This window comes from Lampetra fluviatilis, chromosome 2 (assembly GCF_964198595.1).
Source record: "Lampetra fluviatilis chromosome 2, kcLamFluv1.1, whole genome shotgun sequence".
Taxonomy (NCBI): Eukaryota; Metazoa; Chordata; class Hyperoartia; order Petromyzontiformes; family Petromyzontidae; genus Lampetra; species Lampetra fluviatilis.
Genome location: NC_136276.1, coordinates 32,083,320 through 32,093,297, shown reverse-complemented (window position 1 = coordinate 32,093,297; position 9,978 = coordinate 32,083,320). Strand labels below are relative to the sequence as shown.

The 9,978-nt window shown below is 48.9% G+C and overlaps 1 long non-coding RNA gene across 1 annotated transcript in view; it reads right to left on the bottom strand.

Moving 5' to 3' along the window:
• Positions 1 to 5,061: 5,061 nt before the first annotated feature.
• LOC144945552 (uncharacterized) overlaps positions 5,062 to 9,978 on the bottom strand; it is a 30,993-nt gene continuing 26,076 nt past the window's right edge. The window contains exon 4 of the long non-coding RNA XR_013639686.1: positions 5,062 to 5,092. This is a non-coding gene — a long non-coding RNA (uncharacterized LOC144945552). The remainder of the gene's footprint in view (positions 5,093 to 9,978) is intronic.

Below are 9,978 nucleotides of genomic sequence, written 5' to 3'. Positions count from 1 at the left end.
AGGTTAAGGCGCTACATAAATTCCTTCAAGATAAGATGAACGGTGGGCAAATTTATTTTATACCGAGATCGAGGCAGTCAGTCATAGGCAGAGGAAAACAGGAAGGTCATGTGCGTGGAAATGAACAGAGCATGGAGTCATAACAGAGGTCGTTCCTTTGTGAATTTGAAACAAATTTCCTCATACGATTAGTCGAGTGATAGAACCGATAATCGGGAGAGTGATCAATTACTTCAATAATGACATCGCCAGGCTTTTTTATGGGACGGTGGACAGGGCCTAGCGCTCGCGAATTTTGCCGCTTGTTGCAAGGGTTCAAGGTTCAAATTAAACAGCCGTAATAATCATCATAATTGATAGCGCAATATTGCAGGTGTACTGCTTAAAGGTAGATAATAAAGACGCTGCAGCGTCATTTAAAAGAATAGGCCACTGTGTGCCGGAATCGTGGTCCAATTTTGTCCAATTAAAAAAATGGCTGCTAATTTATTTGTTGGCATTATGCGCAGTAATCGTAGGCCGACAACCCCCAACTGCGAAAACTTGGCAGGACCCTCCTTGAAAAAAATCCTGAGGCTCGGTGAAGCTTTCCTGGGTGAAAACTATAAACTATTTAAATGTTACTAGGTAAGGCCCACTGAGCTATATGGCTATTTTCCATAAGCGACCTGGCTATCACAAATGAAAGCTCAACGAAGTGGCTCATCATGTGGAAATTTATAGCGGCCAAGATACCCTAAAAGCATGTTTCTAAATGTGGAGGGAAAAACCAGAGAGCACAGAAAAAAATCCACGTAACCACACGAAGAGAGGCATGCAAATTCCAAATATACGGGCACCAGGAACTGGGATCGAACCCAAGTCCTCCTGCATACCAGGTGAGGTAGTTAACTTCTCGACAGCATGGCATAATGATCATAAGAGTGAAATAGCTCTCCTAAAGACTGTCATTAGATTATTTTTTGTCACCGTATCGCCAGGAGGTCCTGCCAGCCCAGGTCTTCCGATTGGGCCCTTGGGTCCCTGATGAAAAAAATATACCAAAGATACGAAAGGAAGAATTAATGAACATAATGCATTTCCACGCGAACGAAAAAACATTACTCAATTAGGCAATGAATATCAACATCAGCAACTGCATTAACACGTTAAGCTGTTGTTGGCGCGCTCGCAAAGGTCGAGGGATTACATTACTTTGCCGCGCTTGGCAGCGATAATTGCGCTAATTAGGCTGGCACATGTGCGGTGCTGTGGCGCACAGTTAGACGAGGTCGCCCCGTCACCCGATTAGGGAGCATTGCAAATCCTCGAGGCGATCTCACCGTACTGCAATCTGCACCTAACCCCAACGGCCAAAATGTGGGTCTTTTAAAACAAAAATATCCCCTGATTGCAAGTGGAAGGCGAATGTGATTTTTAAAAATGAATTGTATGGAGTAGTTATGAGAGCCGTGAGGTGGCCAGGAGATAGCAGTAAAGTTATGGATTATTGAATCCATCTGTGCGGGACTGTGAGTGATATCCCAACACGTGTGCTCTAACTTCCTTCCAGATGCCTTATTGATTGGAAGTGATTTGAAGCTTTCGTGACTGCAAGGATTCATAATCTTTGGGTATTTTCGGTAAAGTCACGTGGGTAAAACAATCAATAAAATAAAATAAATGAAAACAACTAAAGTAAATCACGACGTTTCGGAGGCAACACAAGCTTCCTTCATCAGGTGTAAAAAAACAATCAATACAATCAAATAAATGATGAAGGAAGCTTGTGTTGCCTTCGAAACGTCGTGATTTAATTTAGTTGTTTTCATTTATTTTATTTTATTGATTGTTTTACCCACGTGACTTCACCGAAAAAACCCAAAGAGTATGATTGGAAGTGGTCAAACAGCCCAATGTACGAGCCGCCTGGAAATGAGTGTGTAGGCTCAGTGAGGTTCATTATTATTAATCAGCATCCTAGTTCAGAGCTTAAGACAGGCGGCTACAAACACTCTTCAAGTCTTCAACCTCGTCACTCACTAGACAGCAAAACAATTGCGTAGACCAAAACAATGTTTCCGAAGCCATTGCATTTACGTTGCAGAGCCCCGCCTGTTGGCAGCTTGCCGCCCGGTGGCGTATGGTGCCGGATATTGCCCCAGACTCGCGTTCGCAAGACGCTCTCCGAGCTCCAAACGAATAAGCTGAGAAGGTCGCTTCGAGTGCAGGAGGAGCGGAGCGTCCTTGACTCGGCTGAGATGTGTGGCTCAAGGCAACGGGCCATTAGAGGCCGTGAATCCAGGCCAGATATTTCACTCGTCGGCCGAACGTTTGCGGTTCCAATTTCTTTCCACGGTCAAAGCGTGTGAATTTGGTGGTAACCGTTTGATTTGAGTGGCTTTATCGAGTACTGTATTTTCCCGCATATAACCCGCGGGGTAGACCACTTTTTAAATCCTTTATATTAAGTTCGCTTGCGTGCTTGCTTGCTGACGACCGTGCAAATCTTTCGGTCGTTTTTGAACCCACTTCCCGTGATCCAATCGAGCTGACATTTTCCACAGAGACTCGTTGTGTGAGACAATTAATGTTCGTGAAAAAAAAATTCCCAAAATTTTACACTGTTTAGGGAAAACAAATTAAATATTTAATTACCAATTGCTTAATACTGGCAGACAATCATCTGACCCATAGGTGGCAGCCATCTCAAGCCAGAGGACGAGAAGACTCTAGCCGCCACGCATATAAAGGATTTATAGTGAAAAACTTAGTTTTTACGGGTTTACTTGTTACAAACAAAACAAGACCCTGTGGGGTATATGGAGATGTGGGCTATCCCAAAAAGATTTTGCACGTGTGACATGTCTTAACTCGTTACATGTTTTCATGGTAGGACTATCTACTATGCAACACTTACCTTTTACTAAAGCACTGCTGAATAAACCACTCACACTAAAATCGCACGTGTTATCACGTTTTAAATTAATTGTTTGTACAATTAAACGAGGCAACGGCGTTACCGTAGTGCCGCTATTATCTGCGCAGTGCGCAATCTACCAGCGCTAAAACTGTACTTACTTATCTACCAGTTATGTGTTACCTATTTATTGGATATTTACTTTTGCTACTTATTTACTGTTTTAAGTTCACTCGTTTCCGGTTAGTTTGTTTTCTTTGTGCACGTTATGATTTTAATGTTAACAATTGATAGTGGAATGTATTACAAATGCAATCTTCGTATTAATATGATGGAATTAAGTTGCGGTAACGACGTTAAATATATGAATGCATGCGGGGTATATGGAGGTGCGGGCTATCTGAAATTTGTTTTACACAAAACGCTATTTTTGCGGGGTATATGCGTCTGCGGGTTATATGCGTATGCGGGCTATATGCGGGAAAATACGATAATTCGCTCTTGCTGACCGTTTTAATAAATCGGTACGACAAAAGTTTTGCTTCCTCAGGTAGTACCCATTCTCTGCTGAGGCTCATGGACTCTGAAGGCAAGAACCTCAAGTGGCAAATAACAAACGCGATGCGATGTTTGTGATCGGTGTGTGCTCATTGGTGGTTTGCCTAATTGTCGAAAGCCATGTAGCAACGCGGCCCCCTTCTCGTAGACTTTTAATCGTCTCTGAAGCACGGTGCCTCCGTTAGTAGCCTTGCCCTGGTGAGAACTGCGCGGACGCCAAATGTGCCGATGACTTCATTTTTGTGCCGTATAAAAAACGGAAAGTGGCAGCTTTCGGGAAGCATTCACACGGCAGCGGGTAGATCAATGCTGCCGATGATAATGTTTAGATGCATATAATAGTGATTATGATTGTTATTTTGTGATACTTGGTCAATCCGCTGCTGGATGAAGGCTGCCCCACGCTGTGTCTTGTCACGGGGGTTGATTGGCCATTCTTCACCACACGAGTGAGAATACGGGGCGGAGAAAGTCAAATGCATATCCGTCTCCGTAATCGTTGGCCACCTGTTTTTGTCAAGGTATGTAGTGTAAAATTATTCAAAATACGTGCCAGGTTTAGCAGAAGGCGAGTTAGTGAAACATTTCAACACGGAAGCTTTCGCGACCAATGTTATGCATAATAGAGGTGTTTGGGATTAGATCGCGTCAATATAAACGCGTTGTTAAACCCTCCACCACCCGACACAGCCAATTAGCAAGGTTCGTCACGTCGTGCGTTTACTCTCCAACACACCGGTGTGCTGCACTAGTGTCGAGGAGTAAAATGGGGACGTGACGTCAGGTGTGCCGTTCAGTGCGATGACGTCACATCTCCTAGAGTACTTAAGGGAGACACCGTGACGTAAGCGGGGTCACTGTGGGAACGGGTAGAGTACGAAGGGTGAAGAGGGGACCAGGGGTAGAGAGAGGGATCGAGTAGTGAGTCTGGGGAGAAGCCGGTGGAGCCGATAGAGTTGCTTCTCTCTCCGCTCGGTGGAGTCGGCAGAGTCCCCGATCCGACACGAGAGAGAGAGAGACCGGAGCTAGCCGGGCAGGGACCAGGACTCAATGTAGGAACCCTAGCCCCTGAGAATTGTGTACACTTGTGTGTTAAGTTGTGAAGTCTTTAATAAACCCTTGGCGAAAGTCCATAACTTACCTCCGTCTCCGAGTGCGTCCGTGGGAAGTCCTCTACACTAGTAACGAATTGGCACGTTTTGTTTATGTTACAAACTTTGTTAATTGGCTATTGGGTGGTGGCGGGGTTAACGACGCATTCCTATTTACGCGATCTAACCCCAAAAGAAACCTCTATTGTCGAGTGAAACATTTGTCGTCTGATCGATGGGAGGGAGGGGTCACACGCGCACACACACAAAACACAACAACCCACTCTTTACAAAACAAAATGAAGGTCAAACGAAACACCACCACCACGCGCAGCTCAAACAATTCTACGGATTCCTGCCGGCCGTGAAATTGGCCACAAGCGAAAAAAAAGGTCAAAGTTCGCTTCGAATGGGATGTTTTCAGGGGGGGGGGGGGTGGGTGGGGATGCGGTGGGGCTTGCTGAAGTTCACGATCGACCGGCGGGGGTTGCGCGTTTGTCGCGGCAGCACTCACGGGATCGCCGTCTGCTCCGGATATCTGGGCCTGCAGCGAGAACACGAACGACGAGGGGTCACCGTCGGCCGCTCTCGCGGATCGCGCGAGCGTGACGCCACTGGGCGCGACTCTGTGACAACACACGACTCTGTGACGACACACGACTCTGTGACGACACACGACTCTGTGACGACACACGACTCTGTGACGGCACACGACTCTGTGACGACACACGACTCTGTGACGGCATGCGTTGCTGTGACGACACACGACTCTGTGACGACACACGACTCTGTGACGACACACGACTCTGTGACGACACACGACTCTGACGACACACGACTCTGTGACAACACACGACTCTGTGACGACACACGACTGTGACAACACACGACTCTGTGACGACACACGACTCTGTGACGGCATGCGTTGCTGTGACGACACACGACTCTGTGACGACACACGACTCAGTGACGACACACGACTCTGTGACGACACACGACTGTGACGATACACGACTCTGTGACGACACACGTTGCTGTGACGACACACGACTCTGTGACGACACACGTTGCTGTGACGACACACGACTCTGTGACGACACACGTTGCTGTGACGACACACGACTCTGTGACGACACACGTTGCTGTGACGACACACGACTCTGTGACGACACACGTTGCTGTGACGACACACGACTCTGTGACGACACACATTGCTGTGACGACACACGACTCTGTGACGACACACGACTCTGTGACGGCATGCGTTGCTGTGAAGACACACGACTCTGTGACGACACACGTTGCTGTGACGACACACGACTCTGTGACGACACACGTTGCTGTGACGACACACGACTCTGTGACGACACACGACTCTGTGATGACACACGACTCTGTGACGACACACGACTCTGTGACGACACACGACTGTGACGACACACGACTCTGTGACGACACACGACTCTGTGACGGCATGCGTTGCTGTGACGACACACGACTCTGTGACGACACACGTTGCTGTGACGACACACGACTCTGTGACGACACACGTTGCTGTGACGACACACGACTCTGTGACGACACACGACTCTGTGATAACACACGACTCTGTGACGACACACGACTCTGTGACGACACACGACTCTGTGACGACACACGTTGCTGTGACGACACACGACTCTGTGACAACACACGTTGCTGTGACGACACACGACTCTGTGACGACACACGTTGCTGTGACGACACACGACTCTGTGACGACACACGTTGCTGTGACGACACACGACTCTGTGACGACACACGTTGCTGTGACGACACACGACTCTGTGACGACACACGACTCTTAATGTGGAGGGATAAACCTGAAGATCCGGAGAAAAATCCACGCGACCACGGGAAGAGAGAACACGCAAACTCCAAATATGTCAAGATCGGGATCGAACCCACGACCTCCTGTATACCAGGCGAGGCAATTAATATCTGGTTGCCATCCGTTACAATCCATCGCATCCCCGAACGTGAGCTGATCTCAGCACTCAGTCTCCACCGCGGTTGTCCTCTCCTTTTGGCCATCACCAGTCTCGCCCGTCGGTCACCATCGCACCTCGCTACGTGGGCCCACCAAGCCCACCCACCAAACCTTTGTCGGCGGTAGAAGCCGACTGAAACTGAATTTCTGGTTTCGACCGAAAACGAAACCAAACCGAAAGTTCATTTTCATCTTTCGGTCGAAATCGAAACTATGCCGAAAGGGACCATATGCTAACTTTCGGCGCCGAAACCGAAACCGAATTTCGGTCGGCCTCTAGTCGGCGGTTCACGCGACGTCTACATTTTGTGTCGGGTTCCCTTATATACACGCGCGCGGAAATGTGTGTGTGTGTTAATCTCCTCCTGTCTCTCGATTTAGGTAATTAAATCTAGATTGAAAACGTATTTATTTTTAGTTTGCTGTCCTTCCCACGCATCTCCGATTCGCACGGTTGGCTATGTACTGCGCAAAAAAAGTTCAACATACATACATATGGGCGTGAATCTCTCCATGTTTCTTTGCGGTATTAAAACAACAACACAACAAAATTGTAACCCAGTGAAGGTGACGTTTCGAGTCCCACCGCACGCTCAACCCGAGTTATTGGCAAAAGTTGACGAATGGAAGAGCCCGTGGTGCAAACAAGGAGGGCAAATGCGGGACGGTGATTTTGGAAACAGCTGAGAAATTTCCACGTGTTTCTCAACCCTGCCGCCATCCATCACCAACTGTCAAGACGACACATGGAAGCTGCCTGCCCACACCCCACCCGGCTAACACCCCCCCCACCAAGCCTCCTCCCGCCCCTCATCCCACGACGATGACACGGGGTTGTGTGCTGCAAATTGAGTGACATCGTTGATCTAAATAAATAAATAAACGAAAACAACGAATGAATGAGCGAACTAACGAGTGGCTGAGCGCCCAGGGTTTCCCACACGACATTCCTCCGGTATTCGTGCTGCTGCTGCCGTCCGCCCTGAGCACAGAGGCGTGAAGCGATGTCTGGAGGCCAAGCGCCCCCTGTGACTTGGACATCCCACACGTGCCGAGTCAGCGGCGCACACCACGTGAATGCACAAAAGACAAAGATCGCCCGCATAGCCTGTTACAGACTGTTGTGGCAAGTGCTGTTAGCGAGCACCTTGAAGTCCGGCACGGCACACGAGGGGGTGGGTGGTCAACGCCACGCCCGGCCGCCTTTGTCTCCCTCGTGGCGATGTATACACATCGCACAAGGTACTCATTTGAGGCTGAGTCGACCTAGGGGAGGCCCAGGTACCGGTTCAGATAATCGTCACTGGTGTTGGCCATGAACGGGATTGAACCCGGGTGGGCCAGGTTCGTAGCGCAGCGCGCTAACCGCTACACCACCGCTCCCCACACGTACATACATACAAGCACACACGCGCGTACGTACTTACGCGCACTATAAGTATGCGTATTGGCACGTATGTATGCACATCTGCACCTACGATTAGCACGGTTGGCTACGTACCGTGCGAAAGAAGTTCAACACACATACGTATGAAACTTGATCATTTAGCTTTTTCAACTGCAGAGGCGAAGGCTATTAGCGAGCCCCGATTACACATTGTAGGCAAGTGCGATCATCTGCACGCAAATATTGACACACTACTCACTTCTGGCTGAGCTGATCTAGGGGAATCCCAGGCCACGTTCAGATTACAATCACCATTGCTTGTTTGGCATCGTGGCCAGAAGCTGAACGCCGGCCAATCAGTTTCGTAGCGCAGACGCAACGGAGACAACCATAACCACGCAACCGCGAGACAGCCTCAATGTGTTCGAATTTTAAAACAACAATTACGGACAATTGCATTGAGTTCTGTTGGGTCACATCTGCACACTGCATCCTCGCTCTTGCCAAACAGCATTTGTGCTGCTCAACATTCAGACAAAGCGACTATCAATTGTGAATCTCATGCACGCACACGAATATCCACCCGTGAGTCCCACACAGACTGTCGGGGCGAGTACTGTCAGCGAGCACCTATTAAGGGCAGCACGGCGCGCGAGGCCGCGTGCTGTGGTTCGCACCAAGCCCTCCTCTGCCTTTGTGTCATCGCTCGTATTTTCGCCCCGCGTCGGGCACTCATTTACGACTGAGTTAACCTAGGCGAGAACCAGGGCAGGTTAAGATATTGCTCAGCGTTGATGCAGGCCACGGCTGGGGATTGAACTTGGGTGACAGTTCACAAACCACGATGCCACCAAACACACACGTACTCAATAACCACCAACAACAACAACAATTCGTATTTGCCACTAAGTGGTGGCGACGTTACCACGGCAGGTGTGGTGCCAGGCTAGGTGCACTTTGAAGGCACATGAACTGGCCAAGGCTCGCTGGCAGGAGGTCAGAGGACGAACCCATCTCTTCTGGGTTCATTGGTCAAGGTGACTCAAATATGCACTACCCTCAATTACTAAACATTCATCCGTTCAAAGTGAGGTTTGCTCGTTACAAAGCAAAAACCAAGATCCCCCATATGGACTGTAACAGACTGTTGGGGCAAGTTCTGTTAGTGAGCACTGATGAAGGCCGGCACGGCACGCGAGGTCGTGGGTGGCCAGCACCACTCCCGGCCGCCTTTGTCTCCCTTAGTGACGATGTTTACACATCGAAACCGGGTACTCATTTGAGGCCGAGTCGACCTAGGGTAGGCCCAGGACCGGTTCAGACAATCGTCACAAGGTTCGTAGCGCAGACCAGCGCTAACCGCTACGCGACCGCTCCCCACACACACACGCACGTGCACACTCACACGGCAGATGGCAAGGGCACACCATCGCACCAGCATTATCATCGTCGTCATCGTCATCATCATATCTGGCGTAGCATCTGAGCGGCAAACGTCAAAGGGGTCTAGCTTTGTAAAACAATTTTAACGAGTGCGCGTGCGCCGATTTTAAGTAGAAACAAAATGCACAAACGCGGGCAAAAACCACAACCCCGCAGAGATTCGGCAGACGGAGGCTTTCAAAAGCCGGGCGCACGGTCAGACAAATTGAATGATGAATCCGTTTGAGCGGACTCCGTTTGCCTGGCGAATGGCAGATAACTATGTGGTCGTCACATCTCGAGGAGGCGAATCGCGTCAGGCAAAACGGGGTTGAATTTTTTCCCTGTGAAGGCCACCGAGGCGCTTAAACTCAGTGCGGCGTCACGGTGACACCGAGGGGAAGGGAGGGGGGTGTGCTCAGATTGAGCCGTGCAAGCTACTCGCTGAATTGGTGATTTTCTAATATTCTTGATTCTTTCGGTAAAGTCACGTAGATAGAAAATAAGAATAAAATACAAAATTATAAAATAAAATGTACATGAAAAATAAAATAATAAATTGAAAATAATTAAAGCAAAAAACCCACGACGT